This window comes from Perca fluviatilis, chromosome 16, assembly GCF_010015445.1.
Source record: "Perca fluviatilis chromosome 16, GENO_Pfluv_1.0, whole genome shotgun sequence".
Classification (NCBI taxonomy): Eukaryota; Metazoa; Chordata; class Actinopteri; order Perciformes; family Percidae; genus Perca; species Perca fluviatilis.
Genome location: NC_053127.1, coordinates 6,678,252 through 6,699,585, shown reverse-complemented (window position 1 = coordinate 6,699,585; position 21,334 = coordinate 6,678,252). Strand labels below are relative to the sequence as shown.

The 21,334-nt window shown below is 41.7% G+C and overlaps 1 protein-coding gene across 4 annotated transcripts in view; it reads right to left on the bottom strand.

Annotated features, from left to right (window-relative positions):
- The window catches only part of sgcd (sarcoglycan, delta (dystrophin-associated glycoprotein)), a 383,518-nt gene that overhangs the window by 337,797 nt on the left and 24,387 nt on the right, over nucleotides 1-21,334 (bottom strand). Inside the window, exon 1 of one of the 4 annotated variants that reach the window (XM_039778323.1) lies at nucleotides 6,909-7,405. The exons of 2 other annotated variants lie outside the window; for them this stretch is intronic. The gene's annotated coding sequence lies outside the window, so the exon portion shown is untranslated. Of the gene's footprint in view, nucleotides 1-6,908; nucleotides 7,406-21,334 lie in introns of those variants that run through there. One more of the 4 variants, XM_039778325.1, reaches the window with a different exon arrangement.

Genomic DNA, 21,334 nt, shown 5'->3' with positions numbered 1-21,334 from the left:
GTCACGGACAAAGCCTAATAAAAAATAACCAGTAGGCTAACTCACATACAACTTCTGCACCAGTCTACTGATGTGTGTTGAGAAAGATAAGCATGGTGACATGATCTGGGGTGAGACGCGACCGCTACCTGGTGACCGTCAGTCCAGCCGCCGAAAACAGCCGCGTTGCCGGGGATACACAGGTCGCCTACCTCCACGCTAACGGAATACGATATGCTGGTTCCAATATCCATGTCAACGAACTTGCAGGTCCCTTGGGTAATATCCTCTGCTCGTTGTGCATCGCAGCTCCTCCGTGCTAACGCCCAGTTTATGCTAGGATGAGACAGAGCAGGATGCACCGCGGCCGCCACCGACATAACCATTCCGCTGCACTTTGTTTAGTGATAGGCTACATCATTTGAGTCGTGGCCGTCTCAGTGTCTGCAGTGAACTAAGTCGTTTAAAAAAAAAAAATTTTATCAAAATGGTCCCACGCCACACTTGGCCATGTCCTCTTCATGATTACTTTTGAAATCAAAACGCAAACTCGCAGCCAAGTAACGGAGTATGGAGTCGAATATTGCCCCCGGGTGGTCAAATGTTTAATTTCTGCCACACTGTGAAATTTATTTAATTGCTTCAAAACTCGCACTACGCTACACAACGCAACCAGCATTAGCTTAATCAATAACAAATTAACGTCAGACGAAATTCTTAATAATCAATTATCGATCGTCGAGTAATCATGCCCATCCCTACTGGTGATATACATATATAAAAATATTTTATTTTACTTTTTATATTGTCTAACTTTTTTATATATATATATATATATATATATATATATATCTCAGTAATTCAAAAAAAAAAAGTGAATTCTTTTCACAGCTTCACAGACAGACAGTTGAGACTGCAGCTGTGCCGTGATTATGAATATTGATAGGATGTGTTGTATAATCACTAAAGCTCATATGTCTCCTTAGAGGCTAAGCTAATAGCGGAGAGCATTTACAGGGTTTCAAATGATACCACCAGGGCCATGCTATCGTTTTCAAAACAATTGGGACAGGTGCCAAAACACCGCCAGTGAAGGTGCACTTTCCTCGCTGGCTAATGACCATAAAGTGAATATACATCTCCTCACCGCCTGACCACTAAATCTGCAGAAAAAAAGCTTCTTCTCCATGATGGCGGTAACCCGCAGCGGAGATGATATAATGTGATCGTAAAAATGTGGTCTGGGGAGAGGTGGAAACTCTCAGCTCCCCCCACCCCATCAGTGATAATTTGTTTTCCCCAGGAGGTCCCCTAGCACGGGTTTTACCCGCCGCCTCGCCTGCTTGGCTCCCAGCATGCAGTGGGGTGCGATGGGTGTACAGCTCTGGCTCATATCTGTCATTGTAATGGTTTCTGTCCTTGCCGCGATGGCCTGTGGCCACTGACGAATAGGAAAGGAGTCATTTATTTGCATTGCTTCCATTGTCACATATTCTTAGTCCAGTCTTGCCTACACTAAATACTGATTTTTCTTTTTACGTCCTGCTGCCTATAGGCTCCATCTTTATGTTTTTCGCCTGTAGTTAAATCTGACGGTACATCCTGTACTGCTTAGCTATTCATTTATCCAGGAAAAGCTTTTGCTGAAAATGTACTATGTGGCTGTTCAGTTCTTCTGACCTGCTCCAGATTTACAGTGAGCAAAGCACACACTCATACTCTCGAATTGCCCTGAGTGATGACATGCGTTTACAGCGTGGAACACATTTATAAACCCTATTAAGTAAAAATGAAAAACAGTAGATATTTCTTTAACATGGAAAAAAGAAGAAATGAAATCAATTCTATAAGAAAACTTGACATTGGGGAAAAGATCAGCGAGGACAGTAAAGAGATATCAAACTTTATAAGGGCTTTTTATGAAAAACTTTACTCAAGAGATATTAATCTCAAAGATCCAAAGGATATCTTTAGCTTGATTAACTCACCTAACTGTGTGGATGCAGAATATAATAAAATCTGCTGTCAGGACATAAGTCTTGAGGAGATTATATGGGGAATAACTCAATTAAAGAACAATAAATCTCCAGGCTGTGATGGTCTGACCTCTGAGATGTATAAATGTTTCTCTGAGTCTAGGTAAATTTCTTTTAGCTGTCTTCAAAGAATCTCTTGACAGAGAGAGACAAGCTTCCTGCTTCTCTGAGGCAAGGTGTCATAACCCTTATCCCAAAACCACACAAAGACCCTCTTTTAATTGAAAATTGGCATCCCATTACATTGCTAAATAATGACTAAGATTCTAGCATCTATCTTAGCAAAACGTCTCAAATCTAAATTACACACTTTAATTGATGAATGCCAATCTGGTTTCATGAAAAATCGTCACATAGCCAATAACATTCGCCTAGTTTTAGATCTGATTGAATACAAAGACTTTCTAGATGATGAACACCTTATTTTATTCTTAGACTTTCAAAAAGCCTTTGACACAGTAAGCCACAAATTTATTTTTGACACCTTAAACTTTTTTAATTTTGGTAAGAATTTTATTAATGCTGTAAAAACTCTGTACATGGGGGGAAACAGTTGTGTTAAATTGGCTAATGGAACCTCACCCAGATTTTACATAAACAAAAGGTATCCGCCAAGGCTGTCCCACGTCGCCTCTTCTATTTTTGATTGTAGCTCAAATTCTATGTGATTTAATTCACAAAAGTTCATTCAAAGGAATTACATTGAATGAAAGAGAAATAAAAATTTCACAGCTGGCCGATGACACAACCCGGTTTTTAAAAAATGAATCCCAAATAGGAGTTGCACTAAATGTTGTAAACCAATTTTCTGAAAGCTCAGGCTTGAATCTAAATCTTTCAAAATGTGAGCTGTTTTCTCTTAAAAATAAACATTTGGGTCAAATACGTGGCATAAATATAAATAATTTAGTAACTTATCTTGGAATAAAAATCAGTCATAACCACAAGTTGATGACCGAGAGTAATATATCTTTACTACACGACTCTATTAATAAAAAGTTTGATTCTTGGCTTGGAAGAGATTTATCTATGTATGGCAGGGTTCTTCTTTCTAAAGCAGAAGGTCTCTCACGAGCAGCATATTTATTTACTTCAATTAAAATACCTAAGCTACAATGTGCCAATCTAGACAAACTATTATATAACTTTATATGGAGAAAGACGCCACATAAACTTAGGAAAAACATCTTGACTAATAAAACTGAGGAGGGGGGTTTATCGGTAATTGATTTCTCACTTTTCAATGAGATACTAAAAATCAACTGGATTAAAAGATTTTTGAAAAATCCAAACATTGTGCCAAACTTTATCTTTGAAAAACTTGGTAAAAAAATCACATTCTTGCTTCAATGCCCATACTCCATTAACCGACTGCCTGTCAAACTTCCATAAACAGGCTCTAACTTATTGGTCTCTTCTATACAAACACAATTTCTCCCCTCATAAATGTTTTATCTGGAACAACATGAACATCATATATATATATATATTTTTATATATATATATATATATATATATATATATATATATATATACATATACATACACATACATACATACATACACATACATACAACAGTGCCTTGCGAAAGTATTCGGCCCCTTGAACGTTTCGACCTTTTGCCACATTTCAGGCCTCAAACATAAAGATATAAAACTGTAATTTTTTGTAAAGAATCAACAACAAGTGGGTCCCAATTATGAAGTGGAACGAAATTCATTGGCTATTTCAAACTTTTTAACAAATAAAAACTGAAAAAGTGGCGTGCAAAATTATTCAGCCCCTTTACTTTCAGTGCAGCAAACTCTCTCAGAAGTTCAGTGAGGATCTCTGAATTATCCAATGTTGACCTAAATGACTAATGATGATAAATAGAATCCAGCTGTGTGTAATCAAGTCTCCGTATAAATGCACCTGCTCTGTGATAGTCTCAGAGGTCCGTGTAAAGCGCAGAGAGCATCATGAAGAACAAGGAACACACCAGGCAGGTCCGAGATACTGTTGTGGAGAAGTTTAAAGCCGGATTTGGATACAAAAGATTTCCCAAGCTTTAAACATCCCAAGGAGCACTGTGCAAGCGATAATATTGAAATGGAAGGAGTATCAGACCACTACAAATCTACGAAGACCGGCCGTCCCTCTAAACTTTCAGCTCATACAATGAGAAGACTGATCAGAGATGCAGCCAAGAGGCCCATGATCACTACACTGGATGAACTGCAGAGATCTACAGCTGAGGCGGGAGACTCTGTCCATAGGACAACAATCAGTCGTATACTGCACAAATCTGGCCTTTATGGAAGAGTGGCAAGAAGAAAGCCATTTCTTAAAGATATCCATAAAAAGTGTCGTTCAAAGTTTGCCAAAAGCCACCTGGGAGACACACCAAACATGTGGAAGAAGGTGCTGTGGTCAGATGAAACCAAAATCGAACTTTTTGGCAACAATGCAAAACGTTATGTTTGGCGTAAAAAGCAACACAGCTCATCACCCCTTAACACACCATCCCCACTGTCAAACATGGTGGTGGCAGCATCATGGTTTGGGCCTGCTTTTCTTCAGCAGGGACAGGGAAGATGGTTAAAATTGATGGGAAGATGGATGGAGCCAAATACAGGACCATTCTGGAAGAAAACCTGATGGAGTCTGCAAAAGACAGACTGGCGGACGGAGATTTGTCTTCCAACAAGACAATGATCCAAAACATAAAGCAAAATCTACAATGGAATGGTTCACAAATAAACATATCCAGGTGTTAGAATGGCCAAGTCAAAGTCCAGACCTGAATCCAATCGAGAATCTGTGGAAAGAACTGAAAAATGCTGTTCACAAACGCTCTCCATCCAACCTCACTGAGCTCGAGCTGTTTTGCAAGGAGGAATGGGCAAAAATGTCAGTCTCTCGATGTGCAAAACTGATAGAGACATACCCCAAGCGACTTACAGCTGTAATCGCAGCAAAAGGTGGCGCTACAAAGTATTAACTTAAGGGGGCTGAATAATTTTGCGCACCAATATTTCAGTTTTTATTTGTTTAAAAGGTTTGAAATATCCAATAAATTTCGTTCCACTTCATGATTGTGTCCCACTTGTTGTTGATTCTTCACAAAAAATTACAGTTTTATATCTTTATGTTTGAGGCCTGAAATGTGGCAAAAGGTCGAAAAGTTCAAGGGGCGAATACTTTACGCAAGGCACACATACATACATATATATATATATATACAAAAACAAAAAAAAATATATATATATATATATATATATATATATATATATATATATATATATATATATATATATATATATATATATATATATATATATATGAACAAGACACTCTTTATAGAAAACTGGTTTAAACATGATATTCTACTGGTATCCCAATTATTAAATAACTCAAATCACATTTTATCTTATGACGACTTCACCCATAAATTTAATTTCCATCCTCCAAGAAAAGAATTTGATATTGTAACCAGAGCTATACCCCATGGGATCATCACCCTACTTAGAGATAACACAGATCTGGATCAATTTAATATATCTCTCTCCAGCAGTATTTCAATAAATGGTCTATCTTTTCTAGACAGAAAAGTCAACAACAAAGTAATACAAAAACTTCTATGTGCAAAATCTATCCCTGCCTCCAGATACAAATGGTCCCCCTTATATAAAAATATTAACTGGAATAGAGCATGGAGTAACCCACATACATTTTTAATTACAAACAAAGTAAAAGAAATATTTAAAATTCTTCACCTTTTTTACCCCTGTAACAAGATTATCTCTAAATTTATCCCTACCGTAGACGAAAAATGCAGCTTTTGCTTTATGGAAACAGAAACGATGGACCATTTATTCTATAGCTGTTCACATAGCTCTTCGCTGTGGAGTGATATACAAGGTTTCATTAATGGACAACTTGGCTCAAACATACATTTAACTAATTTTGATATCTTCTTTTACTTTTCTGACTCAAACTCCTCTGTACAATATATAGTCAACTTAATAATTTTGCTTTGAATTTTTTTTATTCATAAATCGAAATTTATGAAAAATAAACCTCTTTTCAATGTCTTTAAACTTGACTTAAAAAATTATATAGATTCCATTTCTGGATTAGAGGGTAAATCAGCATCAAAATGTATGCAATGCTTATCTGATTTAACTTTATAATTAATTTAACTGATACTTAATGTCTGATACTCTGGCTATGTACCTTTTTGTTATTTTGTTATTTTTGAATTCTTTTTTCTTTCTTATGTTTTTTATTCTTTATGAAAACATGTTCTGTAACGAAATGAGTTGTGTACTACAAGTTCAATCTCTTTGTTTTGACAAATTGTAACAGAAATATTTTGCAATAAAAAAAATAAATAAAAATAAATAACTTTTTCACAGCAGACATTTTGACTTGTCACAGTAGGAGAAGACCTGTGCTTTTCCTACTATGACATGTCAACATGTCTGCCGTGAAAAATGTCTATTTGGTCAAACCAGCGTTAAGCGCATGCGCGTGCTTCAGGTGAGCCGAAGAGTTGAATTTATGCCTCATTGTGACTGTACAAGAACGACATGACCGACTGCGGACACAACACTACTGTATGCAGCCATGCATATGTATGTGCCATTATAAAACTGTACAAAAGTTGTAGCCAGCACATAACCACCACTTTAACTGGACAACCATCCCTTTCAACAGAATGGCAACACTGACAAGGATGAGATAACCGCATAGCGTTAACGTTACGTGGCTTATTTGCATTACCAACCACACAAAAACACATTGAGCTGGCACACACATTAACGACGGTACAATATACAAACTGTCCCAAAAAAATAAATAAAATAAAAATAAAAGCTATCAGCCAATTTAGAGAAATGTGTACTCACCGGTCACAGAAGAACAATATTTGGGATTATTTCGTCCAGTTATTTAGCTATTGCCATGGAGCGGATTGCCAGGCCAGCAGAGCCACGTTGCTGGTTCTCACGTAATCACTCCTGTTCCACAGGTAGCTACGTCTTTTAGCCGACGTAAGCACGAAAAGCGTCAAAAAACGTCAAAGATATAATATACACACCAGCTTGAATAAATCCGGTAAAGCATCCTGATATGGCCTCAATGACACAAGTGCGTCACGCAATGGCGTCGGCGTCGCTTCTTTTTTTTCTTCTTTCAATATGGCGATTTGCCGGGTGAAGTTCAGCGGGCAGATTATCGTCACTTACTCCATAATGTTGTGACTTTTTTTCTGCGTCAAAGTCAACTTCCAGCCCCTCTCATTTTAACGGAACAACGAATCCAGAACATGCCACACAGCCACCCGAGAAAACACGTTTTACTCCTAGCTAAAGTGTAGTTTAGCTAGCTAATTGGCAGCCCTGTGTACAGCCAAACCAACCGTCTCTCTCTCTGACGCATGAGCTTTATGCAACCAATCAAATACGGGTTTACTGTCACATGTGTATGAAATTACCCCAATTATTTATATTTTAATATGGATTCATTTAGTTGGATTCATTTTCATAGTTTGATTAAAGAAAATTATTTAATTTTTATTTTTAAAAATTAGAGGACATTTTTAGGAGGCAATTAGGTCGTGCTAAGGGCAGCGCCCAGGGCGCTAGTACAGACTATAGACGAGAAGCCGCGCTGATGCTAACATGCTTAGCTAAGCTTAGCTAGCTAAGGGGGTGCTCGAGCACCCCCTTGCGTCCATAGGCCCCAATAACGTGGGTGCTCCAGAGCTCGAGCACCCACGTGTGCCAGACTGCCAGTAGGCTACATTCGTTTAAAAATTAAACATTGCAATTGGTGCCAAGTGGAGTGTCTGTCATAATGTGATTGGTTATGTCGCTGTCAATCCCCTGCTCCATATCCTATCCACCAATCACAGCGTCTCTTGGATGAAAAAAAACGCTGCTACGTCCAGGTTTGTACAGTTTTGTGGTCTCGTTGAAATAGATGGGTTAGGTAACATATTGAACTGGCCTTGAATAAAATCTGGTTTATAGTTTGTTATTTCTTGAGTACCCCTGCTGTAAACTGTTGTGAGTGCTAGCTCTGGGCTCACTAAAACCTTTTTTTTTTAGTTAACGTAAAGCTTTTTTGGGCTACCACCACACCACAACTTTCAGCTGGAAGCTGCTCACAAAAGACATTTCCTTGAAAAGAAACTACTGTACTGCTGTCTTCCTTGAGCTAGCTATCTCTAGGTATCACATCCATATTGGATGATGCTGCATGTTTCCTCCCAGTGCCAATGCAGGAAGTAGTGTGTTTTGCGTTTTTTTTTTTTTTTTTTTTTTTTTTTTTTTTTTTTTTGTGTGTGTGTGTGTGTGTGTGTGTGTGTGTGTGTGTGTGTGTGTGTGTGTGCGTGTGCATGTAATAATGATGTATGGTGTTTTGTAATGACGAGATCAGGGTGAAGGACGGGCACATCAGACCTTCATGTAGCAGCCCAGAGCTTGCATCATGCCACACACTGGCTATTAACATTTGCGTGATGAGAGGAGGAAACACATAACAGCACCACCACCTTTTGCCAGTAGATTTCGGATGTCAGTGAGCTCAGTCGAACACAATCCAGAATGAATTTTTACAAACGAATGAACCGTTTTCCGAAAGTGAGCGTGGCAGCTCTGTGAAGAGTGTGTAAACACATTAAAGTTGAAGGTGACTGCACCCTTAGGCAAAATTTTGCATGCCCACACGCACAGATCAAGTCATGGCCTTGTTTATGCCTCCCAAGGGGGGACAGGAAGTGCACTAATGACATTTTGCCTTTGAGGGATTCAGAGTCAACTAAAGTTGGAGTAAAAAGTGTTAAATAATACACAACCTAAGTCAGGAAAAAAACATGAACCTGACAGCACGTTTCCTGTCATTTCACCTTCATCCAGGGGCAGTGGTAGCCTGGTCCTACCAGACTCTGGTCCATTTCATTAGTCCAGAGAGTCCGGCCTCTCTCCATTGACAAGTGTTAACTTCCTTGAAGGCGGGTACTCTGTTGAAGTTTAAAACTATTGGATCTGCCCAGAGCCACTCTGGATCTGCCATAACCAATTGCTAACGTTTGGTCGTGCGCATGTGCATCAAGAGGGGAGACCATCAAGGCTTATATTTAGCATTAGCATTGCTAGCGTTAGCCTTAGCCAACTCCTTCACCACTAACGGAGCGAGCTGGAAAATCTAACTGTTCGCGAACCCCGTGGGGAGGAGGGGCCACAACATCATGGCCACCAACAAAACTCAGCATAGATTGTTCTTCCTCGGGCTTTGACTTCTGGATATTCGGCAGAGTTGCCACAATGGACCGAATGGCTTCGCTCGCGTCTTTCTCCGCCGTAGCTCTAGCACACGGCCTCAACGTCATCGTTCTCAGCCACTCCCTCTGTTCGCTGATTGGACCACCAAAAATTTTGAAGGAGAAAACCCAAGACTATTCCGCAAACCCAGACATAGTACTGAAGGGAAATGAAAATTGAGCGTAAGTACGTAGGAGGGCGGAGCCAGCCTAGGGCAGTGGGGTGTTAGCAGGCGACACAAAGAAGAACACAATGTGCCAGAGGAAGACAGAAAATTGGACGCCGTTGGAAGAAGTTACACTATGTGACAGAAAAATGTACGGTACGGTAAGACCTTTTTGCTGCTTTCTTTAAGTTAGTTTAGGGCTAATTAACCCTTGTGTTTCCTTCCCGTCGACTATGAACTTGTTGTCCAGCTACATGTTCAATTTGCAATGCCGATTTGTCTCGTGGTGGCGAGGACCCTAAACTATACACAACATCGCCGCTGTTAAAACATTTGCGTATCAAACATCCAAAAGAATAGGAGTTGTGCATGAAGGAATCTACAGACAGCAGCCAAAATGCAGCAACTTCAGGTACGGCAAAGGAAGGACAGTCACAGCTAAAAACTTGTGTTAACCATTTGTTTACTTCATTAATGTGTTTACTGTGTTAATGGACTGAGGATGGGTGTAGGATTCTGTATTCGTTTTCGGCAAAATCTTAACCAGTGGATTCGGTATTTGGCCGAACCCCAAAAATCTGGATTGGTGCATCCGTATTCTATACCCACTATTAGAGAAGTTGCATGAATGTTTTTGAGAAGTCTGTATGGACAATATGATTCTTGCTCTTTGCCCCCCCCCAAAAAAAACCATAGACAGCTAGTGTTGTCAAGGTTTAAAAGAAAAAAATTACAATTCTAATACATTGATTTACCTTTGAAGAGACTGAACTTGACTGAATGATTCACTAACATTTTGCTTTTGACACCTGGAAGGCTCCAAACCATTTTCCCATCACAAATATAGACATCAAGCCCATCACCGCTGCCAACAAACCCTTCTTAAAAACAGATGTAAGACGAGCTCAGCATGCTGCAGACAAGACCCAGTCGACAGCATTTGAATGTCAGCTTTGTTGTTTCTTGCAGACTGGCTGCGTCTTCTGTGCCTGTGGAGGCCCCTCTGATGCCGGTTACCACGGCTGCCGGCTACACGCTTTGAAGGCAGACAGCCTTGTCAAGGTGAGCGTCCCGATGAGCGACGGGTCCAGAACTTTACAAAATGAAGATGAAGAGGGCGGGACTTGTGTGTGTCTCTTGTGTGTGTCTCAAGGGCGAAAACGTGCTCGTCTAAAATATTGACGATGGTTCATTTCGGGGATTGTTCAGGTCCATCCATCCATCCATCCATCCATCCTTCGTCCGCTTATCCGGGGTCGGATCGCAGGGGGCAAGCAGCTTCAGCAGGGGACCCCCAAACTTCCCTTTCCCGAGCCACGTTAACCAGCTCCGACTGGGGGATCCCGAGGCGTTCCCAGGCTAGGTTGGAGATATAATCCCTCCACCTAGTCCTGGGTCTTCCCCGAGGCCTCCTGGATGTGCCTGGAACACCTCCCTAGGAAGGCGCCCAGGAGGCATCCTTACCAGATGCCCGAACCACTTCAACTGGCTCTACTCCGAAGGGGAGACGCCAGCCACCCTCCTGAGGAAACCCATTTCCTCGTACCCGTACCCTGGGATTGTTCAGGTGCTGCCAGAAATTCCGCCGGATGTCCCTCATTTTCGGCCGGATGTCCGTCACCTTCCGCTTTCTTTGTGTCGGCGTTCTAAACTCCGGTCGATTTATGAAGACTATCCGGGTTCAACAATAAGGTTTGCTCGATGGCCCGGGGGGCAAGTAAAACACCATGTTGGGCAGGTAAATATAACAACCTAGTTGTGAGAAAAAAAACCTTAACGTTGAACCCTGGGACTATATGGTTATCTGCTCCTCAGATCTCTGCAGGGTAAATCCATGCACTATCTGACCAATCTGAGTTTTCTGTTGCACAACTAAAACAACATTTGAACGAACACATGTTCCACCAAAACAAGTTCCTTCCCAGAGATGACCAAGACGATTGTGATTGGTTTAAAGAAATGCCAATAAACCAGAGCACCTTTTTTCTCCCATCCCAGAATGCTGTAAGGACTAACCAGACCCTCCTCCGCAGCGTTGCGTAGGAAGGTCTGGAAATGCAAGACTCAAAAATGTGCATACTGTGGCTTTAAATGTACTGTGGATTTTCTAACACTCTCGGGCTTTTGAAGTAACAGCCAATAATGTGGACAGGAAGACAGAGAGACAGGAAAGAGAGATGAAGAGAAATCCAATGGTGTTTTGGCCCAGGAGCAAGAGGAGGAAATATGGCAGTCAGACAGAGAATAGAGGAAAGTAAAGACAGAGAGATAGATGGGGAAAAGTGAAAGCTGGACAACATAATTGGGGAAGGTAAGGCTATCTGGGAGGAAGAGAGAGACCTGCAAGAAAATGTGTTTTCACCACCCCAACCTTTCTCCTTAGCCACCTAACAACAAACACAAATATGACTTGCTATGAGCTGCATGCACAATCGACCTATACGGTCGTTTTCTGGGTGAGGATGGTCTGCTTTTTTGATATATCTTCATTTTCATCTACATCTACCCCAGTTAGTAAAACATTTCTGCTTTTGTCACACCTTGCACATCTTTGTGTGTTTTAAGCAGAGGACAAAACAGTGACAGTGAGTTAGGGTTAGAAAAAAAAGAGACTATTGCATTTCAGCCAAAACACAGGGTATGTAACATTGGTTGGGCTGAAAATGTCCCAGGTGCTATTCTTTTGGCCCTTATGCATCCCTGTGGAATGTCTCTATTTGGAACGACAGCTTTTCTTATAAATATGGTATGCTCATGAATTTTTAGATGAGGTGCACGCTGATTGGTTGAGCGAACCACATACACATACGTTGGAGATGAGACAGCAGGTCTCATATTTCAGACACTGCAACGTTATAAATTGTTTGTCTGCTATTTCGTTATTAAATTCACTTCTGAGACTTTTTTATGCAAGAAATTAACTGGAACCTGTGGTAAGAGATTGCTCTCACTCACACACACCGGCCATTTAGCAGGAAGAGGGGAGCTGCAGGCCCTGGAGCTCTGTCAGGACAACGGCGTTTGGTAGTCCAGTAACCCAGAAACAGTGACTTTGTGCTGGTATTGAGCACCGGCCGCTGAATTCCGACACACAGTCGGACAAAATTTGCAATTAGCCATCAATTTTCGTAAAACGGCCCATATTTGACCTCTACATAGTTGATTTCTCGCATAAAAAAGTCTCAGAAGTGAATTTAGTGATAAAATGGCAAATGAAGAATGTATACAATTCCTGAGATCTGTGCGACCTATTCAGAAGACGATCTGATCTCAGATCAGTGGTGTAGCCTATGTAAATGTTGGGGCTTGACAAAGTTGACGTCAACTCGGCGGTTCGTTGAGGTTTGCCCGTTTTCAGAGGCAGTTTCAAATTGTGAGATTTGCAGAGGAAAGATGTGGGATTTTGAGGTTCTATGTATGTCCTAGTTACCCACTAAACTGTCGTTATTCAACTGTGACAGGGTAAAATCGGTTTTGCATTCTATCACCCCTTTAAATTGTATTGCTGTCTGCTGTCTTGATTTTGATTTTGTACAGTTAGCCAGGTATCCATAGAAATAACAAACAACGAAACAGGCCTAGGAGCACAAGCTGCATGGTCCACTTTGGTGAAGCACAGAAACAGGCTGTGGGTTTTAACAAACCGACAGCCTCATGCATCAGGCATGAACCGCTGACAGATTAATTTGGGAATCGGCTCTACCCCGGAGGACAAATGAAAGTCAGAAGCCATAAAACCCCTAACAAGTTTATTTTTCCAACATCCGCCGAACATTGTGCCGCCATCATTGATGCTCTCGTCCTTTCTTCTATTACAGAACGCAGAGTTTTTGAAGGAACAAAACCACTCGAACGCAGCGATGGCGGGGCCAGACGGATCCTCTGCATTACAATTCTGCCTGGTGAATCCCTTTCACATGGAGCACTTCTGTTTTTTTTATGGAGTGAGCCCTCTGATGCTGTTATCTACAGTGGCACCACCATATGCATAAAAGTCTCAGTTCTCTTCCGTAGGGTTATAGCAGCCGGAGGAACGACTCTACTGTCCTTAGCTGAGTCAAAAAACTGTGTGTATGTGACGGGCACAGCACACCAATGTGCTTCTTTTTCTGTATTAACACCATTTATTGTTCATTCCATGTCACTATGTGAATGTAGATGTATGTCCATATTACTATACCTTAGGGAATAGATGTACAGTAGATATGCTATGCAATTTCAACTCAATATTTCAGTTACTTGGTTCTCATACAGTACAGGCCAAAGGTTTGGACACACCTTCTCATTCAATGCATTTTCTTCATTTTCATGACTATTTACATTGTAGATTCTCACTGAAGGCATCACAACTATGAATGAACACATATGGAATTATGTACTTAACAAAAAAGTGTGAAATAACTGAAAACATATATTTTAGATTCCTCAAAGTAGCCACCCTTTGCATTTTTGATAGCGCTGCAAACCCTTGGTGTTCTCTCAATGAGCTTCATGAGGTAGTCACCTGAAATGGTTTTACCTTCACAGGTGTGCCTTGTCAGGGTTAATTAGTAGAATTTTTTCCCTTATTTATGGGGTTGGGACCATCAGTTGTGTTGTGCAGAAGTCAGGTTGATACACAGCCAACAGCCCTATTGGACAACTGTTAGAATTCATATTATGGCAAGAACCAATCAGCTAAGTAAAGAGAAACGAGTGGCCATCATTACTTTAACAAATGAAGGTCAGTCAGTCCGGAAAATTGCGAAAACTTTGAATGTTTCCCCAAGTGCAGTCGCAAAAACCATCAAGCGCTACAACGAAACTGGCTCACATGAGGCCTGCCCCAGGAAAGGAAGACCAAGAGTCACCTCTGCTGCTGAGGATAAGTTCATCCGAGTCACCAGCCTCAGAAATCGCAAGTTAACAGCAGCTCAGATTAGAGACCAGATGAATGCCACACAGAGTTCTAGCAGCAGACACATCTCTAGAACAACTGTTAAGAGGAGACTGCGTGAATCAGGCCTTCATGGTCAAATAGCTGCTAGGAAACCACTGCTAAAGAGAGGCAACAAGCAGAAGAGATTTGTTTGGGCCAAGAAACACAAGGCATGGACATTAGACCAGTGGAAATCTGTGCTTTGGTCTGATGAGTCCAAATTTGAGATCTTTGGTTCCAACCGCCATGTCTTTGTGCAACGCAGAAAAGGTGAACGGATGGATTCTACATGCCTGGTTCCCACCGTGAAGCAGGGAGGAGGAGGTGTGATGGTGTGGGGGTGCTTTGCTGGTGACACTGTTGGGGATGTATTCAAAATTGAAGGCATACTGAACCAGCATGGCTACCACAGCATCCTGCAGCGACATGCCATCCCATCCGGTTTGCGTTTAGTTGGACCATCATTTATTTTTCAACAGGACAATGACCCCAAACACACCTCCAGGCTGTGTAAGGGCTATTTGACCAAGAAGGAGAGTGATGGAGTGCTGCGCCAGATGACATGGCCTCCACGGACCTGAACCCAATCGAGATGGTTTGGGGTGAGCTGGACCGCAGAGTGAAGGCAACAAGTGCTAAGCATCTCTGGGAACTCCTTCAAGACTGTTGGAAAACCATTTCAGGTGACTACCTCTTGAAGCTCATCAAGAGAATGCCAAGAGTGTGCAAAGCAGTGATCAGAGCAAAGGGTGGCTACTTTGAAGAAACTAGAATATAAGACATGTTTTCAGTTATTTCACACTTTTCTGTTAAGTACATAATTCCACATGTGTTCATTCATAGTGTTGATGCCTTCAGTGAGAATCTACAATGTAAATAGTCATGAAAATAAAGGAAACGCATTGAATGAGAAGGTGTGTCCAAACTTTTGGCCTGTACTGTATGTAATGTCTCCCCTACAATGAATGCAAAAGGGAAAGAAGGTGGTTACATAACATGTTAAAACTGTGTGTGTGTGTGTGTGCGCGCGTGTGTGTAACCAATAAAAATGTGGTTACATAACATATATTAAAACTGTGTGTGTGTGTGTGTGTGTGTGTGTGTGTGTGTCTGCCTGCGTGAGTGCGTGCACATCATCAGTCAGAATCCCAATTAATAGACTTATTCCAACAGGTCTTGGCACCATCAGCAAAACTGGTTGTGTTCCAAATGGGTTTTCTCAAGTGTCGTCCCCATGATTAAATTATTGTTAACTTTAGGCCATTAGCAAGTTAAGTATTTGAAAAGATTGGCTTCGTGGGTTAAGAGTAACTGAGATGGGACCAACGCACGTTGGCATTGAAGTTTGTCCAACAACGTTCAATTTGACATCCAGTGATCTCAGATAGTGTGGCTAATTGTCGCTGCATTTTAAAACACATCAGCTGTGCCCACCAGATTAGAGACATGCATCCAGGGAGAAATGGTTTTACTAAAAACCCAATACAACTTCATAAATACAGTATATAAATATATTTGACAATGTGGACACTGCTAGAATTCCCTCTATTTACTGACTCTAAACATATGTAATATAAGTAATATAATATCTAAACACATCACACTGCACAAAAGTCATACATGAGTCTATAGGGGTGGTACGGTTCATGAAAAAACATCCGAACCGCTCGGTTCGCTAGTCTCGGTTCGGAGCGTGTGTGTGCCGCACGTTTCTTCTGTACACCGTTAATGTGCACTAACCACTTACTGCCGAAGTGCCCACTTCTCGACACCTATGTTAAAACACTTACTGGAAATGACGAGGGAGATGAGCTTGACGAACGCAACACACGGCAGCTGATTGGACGAACGCGTCACGTGGGTCCTGCTGCTCCCGAATTTCAAAACAGACTCTAATGGCGTCTTGTTCTGAGTACGATCTTGTATTTTACGAAAATAGTTCACCGAAATGTGTTTTTGAAAACATTTTAAGCGAAAAATAGGCCATGCAGTTGCTGAATCGGTCTGTTTTTTTGATCGACAAAGGTCAGTTTAAAAGATTTTCGTCCGATTTTGAGAGGCGGCGAGCCGACTGCTCCTCAAGTGGAGTGTGGAGTGCTGCTGCTGCAGGTCACATCACGTGCAGAAATGTCAAGTGGGAGAGATAAGGAAGGCTGTCCGGAGTTGGAGGATTCGCCAGCGTCGTATATAGTCTGGTGTGTGGGAACATTTGGGATTTCATGTTACCTATGATTACAGTGGAAATAAAACGATAGATAGATAAATGCAGCTGTGCATGTATTGAATGCAACATGCATTCAATATGCTAATTTTAGCTATATATCATATGCTGAAGTATATTTCTGGATTGTTAAAGATTAAAAGAAAAAATAAGAACCGTACAGAACCGAAAACCGTGACCCTAAAACCGTGATACGAACCGAACCGTGGGTTCTGTCAACCCTATGAGGGAACCACTCCGATACTAAAATCTGCATTCACACCACAGTAAAAAGCTTTGGATGTAGGTGAATAAAGATAACCCAGGACTTGTTTTTTATCCAATCCTACACTGACATGTATGTATGTACAGTATGTTTATGAAAAATTGGCACATAAGACTTTATGAACAGGAAACGCACATATGAGTCCATTCTGAGCATGCAAATACTCTCAGCCTTGTTCATACTGACTTAAAAGCAGCTCAAAGTGGCTGAGAGAGCGTGGTGTCACCCACTCCATAATCCCACTCGGTTTGACAACACTGCATTGAAAGGAAATCCTACAATGGATATGTTGGTCAGAAAAATATCTGCAATGTAAGCATGAAATTAGCATTATACAACCATTTAATGTGGTGTAACGGATGATTCAATGCCTTTTCCAATGGTTGAATTTGCTTTCTTGCAAGATAATCAGCATACCTGCATGGGCATCTAAAGCGAGAAGGAAATAAATGCTCGATGGTGTTTTAAGCCCCCAACGTCGACTTCAAGGCAGCGCTGCAACCGTCGACTTCAAGGCACCTAACCCTAACCCTAACCATTGCCTAATCCTAGTGCCTTCCAGGCAGCGCTGCCTGGAAGACGACGTTTGGGGGCTTAAAACACCAAACACCGAAATAAATCTCCAAACAAATCCACTGCCAGTGCATGCAGGTGAAGGGTTCTATCAGCCATGTGCAATGGATGCTCAAGTCAGCTGTAACTGGAAATTAGCACCTTAGTGCAATGTTTTTTTTTATGTTCCTAATGTATTTGAATGCACACTTGAGAAACCTAATGCTCATGTATATTTGAACAAAAATAATCTTGATGCTCTTATATACTCAATGTGACTGTATTATTGCCCTACTTATGGCTGTCTTTTATGGTTGCTTTTATGCTGGCCCCCATTAAAAAGTGATTCTAATCACAGAGAGACTTTTACCTTGTTAAATGAAGGTTTAATAAACAACTGTTGTAATTGTAGTACAGACATTTGCAACTTTAGCTGCACGACTCCGCCCAATCCGCATTCTCTCCCAATTTAGAAAGTGAATTGTGACTTGCAGTAATGATTTGGAGAAGACAAATGTTTAGTGGCACATCATATTCCTGCATTTATTCAAATGTAGACGTGTAACCAGGTAACACTTCCAAATATCAACAGCTTGCTGATTCTGACTTGAACGTGAGACAGACCTGGAGCCTAGTTTTGCAGAGGTGTGTTGTTGAATCTTAATGTTACACTTTGCGAGGTTTTTTTTTTTCTCCAAAAAGTTTTCACTCTTAACTAACTAACTAGAGTTAGGATTAAGTAATAAAATGTCATATCACCATAATCCGTGGACTTGCTCACGGAGGCGAGGTAAATCTGCACCGTTTTTTTATTTTTTATTGATTAAGAAAGGGGTGGGAGTAGTTGTCCTTTTTATTTTTTTTAAGATAATGTTTTTGGGCATTTTAGGCCTTTATTTGATAGGATAGCTGAGAAGTCCTGAAAGGGGAGATAGGGGGTCAGCCCTATGTTCCCACAGCCCAATGGTGCTACAGCCCTATGTTCCCACATTTCTAGGACATTTTCAAAATTAGGTCTTGTGTTCCTACATTTCCATTCAATTTAAGCCCTATCCTCCCACAACATTTTTTAGGGTTAGGGTTGGGGGGATAAAAGCTGTTACAAATTTATGAAAAGGAAATGTGGGAATTTTGGAAAAAAATCTTAGAAATGTGGGAACATAGGGCGGACAGTAATGTCAGTAAAGGGCAGCAGGTCAGAATCAAACCCGTGTCCGTAGCCTCAAGGACTGAGCCTCTGTACATGGGGCGCACGCTAAACCAGATGAGCTACCCAGGCGCCCCCATTTGTCCTTTTGTTAGTTGCACAAAAAAAGGAGGAAGACTGGACATGTACCTGTGGAGCGACGCAACAAAACATTGATCTGCCATCGGAATTATAGACGACAGAAGCGTTTCGTAGTCTTAGAAGCAAACCATCCAGGCCGTGTGGGTTGCTCACCTGGTTGAGTGTGTGCCCCATGTACAGGAGCTCAGTCCTCAACGCAGAGAGCGTGGGTTTGATTCCAACCGGTGGCACTTTGCTGCGTGTCATTCCCCCCTTTCAAGACTTCAGCTGTCCTATCAAATAAAGGCCTAAAATGCCCAAAAAAGAAGTAAAACATTCTTCAGATAGGGGAAACAGGCAATGTGAGAGCCAGCATTGACATTAGACCACACACACACACACAGCATTTTCCCCAGTGTATTATTTTTGTGGTGGTCCGACAGTCCTGGCTCTCAGTTTGATTGTGCGGTTGCTGAATTCCAGCCAATCAATCTGACATGCCCGGGGCATCCTTTACTGCCTGCATTGTCTTCCAGATGGGGGATGTGGTGGCTGATGGCGGTGGATTACCTTATGCCATGCTTGTTAAAAGCTTTTATTCTCTATAATCAGCCCTCCCTGGGACGCTCAAAACTCCCCTTAATTAGAATCCGAGACTTTATTTCCCTCCCTCAGTCTCTCCATTCAACATCGTAAAAATTCAAAGCAAGAGCCTCGAGTCAAAATTAGCTCCTTTCTTTTTTGGCAAGAGAGTACGACCGGAGCACCTGTACAGGTCAGAAGAGGTAGCGTATGGCCGCAGGCGAGAGGCCATGAGAGGCGGAAATGAGTGCTGGAGTGTTTTAATAAGGGCTCCTCTGCTTTATTCAGTTCCCTGTAGCGGAGAGGTGGGATGGATCAATCCATCTGGAGGTGCGCGTGCCCTATAGAGAAGGTGACTTGAGGCCCCCCAAAGGATCCTTGTCACTGTAGCCTCGCATTGCCAGAACTTCCTCCAAAGCACTGCGGAGGAGGGTCTGGCTATTTCACACAGCAGAAAAACGTGCTCTGGTTAGGGGAACTAACTTGGGGCGGCTGTGGCTCGGTGGTAGAGCGGACGCCTACTAATTGGAAGGTTGGTGGATCAATCCCTGGCCCTGCAGTCCCATGTCAAAGTGTCCTTGGGCAAAACACTGAACCCCGAGTTGCCCCCTGATGCTGTTCATCGGAGTGTAAATGTGTGTGAATGGTGAATGGTTCCTGTACTATGTAAAAGTGCTTTGAGTAGTCGTTAAGACTAGAAAAGCGCTATATAAAACAGTCCATTTAAATTTTTTTAGCTTAATTTACCTTAACTGAACAGCTTCGGAGTCATTGGCATGGTCATATGACTTTTTTTAGTTGAATGCTGGTCGTCTCGCTTCCCCCTAGCGCCTGTGAGCGGAAAAACCACCCTTGTTTACTCGTGTCTGCTTCTCTCTCGGTCAGTCTGCCGAGAGAGAAGCAGACACGAGTAAACATAGGAGCTGCCAAATATCTATTCTGAAGCTGTAGGGGGAGCTCTATAGAGAAACATGCCGGCAAAAAGTGAGAAAACAGCGAAGAAATATCCAAAGCTGCATAGCGCCTCTTTAAACCAATCACAATCGTCTTAGCGCCAGACTCAATGGCGGTGCCTCTGCAAAATAGCCTCGGGAAGGAACTTGTTTTGGTGGAACATGTGTACGTTCAAAAGTAGTTTTAGTCGTGCAGCAGAAAACTCAGATTGGACAGATAGTCTAGCTAGCTGTCTGGATTTACCCTGCAGAGATCTGAGGAGCAGTTAACCATAGTCCTCACGAATCCAACGCAAAGGAAGAGGAAGGTAACGGACATCCGGCCAGAAAAAAAAGGCAGTGTCCGGTGGAATTTCAGGCGACACCTGAAAAGTCGTCGACTTTTGTCACTGTGACGCTTTCGACAAATATATGTAGTATTCGGTATAGTCAACAAGAGTCAACAAGTGTTTGTACATGTTGCTCCAAAATAACTGCTGCTGTTTTGCGTTATTATTTGTGCTTTTATCCAGACAGTACAGCAGAGATGTATGCCAAGAATTATTGCTTTTCTATCTTTACATAAAGCGTTGCTGTTTTGTTTTTTTCAGACTGTCCTTCCAAAGCTTCCATAGGTTGTTTTTTTTCAACCAGTTTGGATAAATCATGCTTTTCTCTGTTTATCAGAAGTCACAAGGAACTAATGTGTTAATTTTGCTCTAATGTGTAACATTCAAGTGTAAATTGCCTGTGGTACTAATGTGTGAAAAATGCATTAAGAGGGAGTTTTTAACAGTAGGAAGGACACTTTACTGTCAGAAAACACACACACACACACACAAATGCTACTCTCCAACCCCATAGATTTGTACTGTTCATAAAATTGGAGGATTGTGTGCAATGTTCTGCTGCACAGCTGAAGCCTCGCTGACTCATAGCGACAGTCAAACCCTGCTCGTTTGAGTGCGAGGACAAAGAGGATAGTTCACCCAGACCCCCGATATGTCTGACGGCATGTGACAGGAAGCTGCCACACTATTGCAAACACAGTACAGTTCATTGGACAAAAGCCTGAAGTCATGAATCACCGCTGACTGGGACTGCT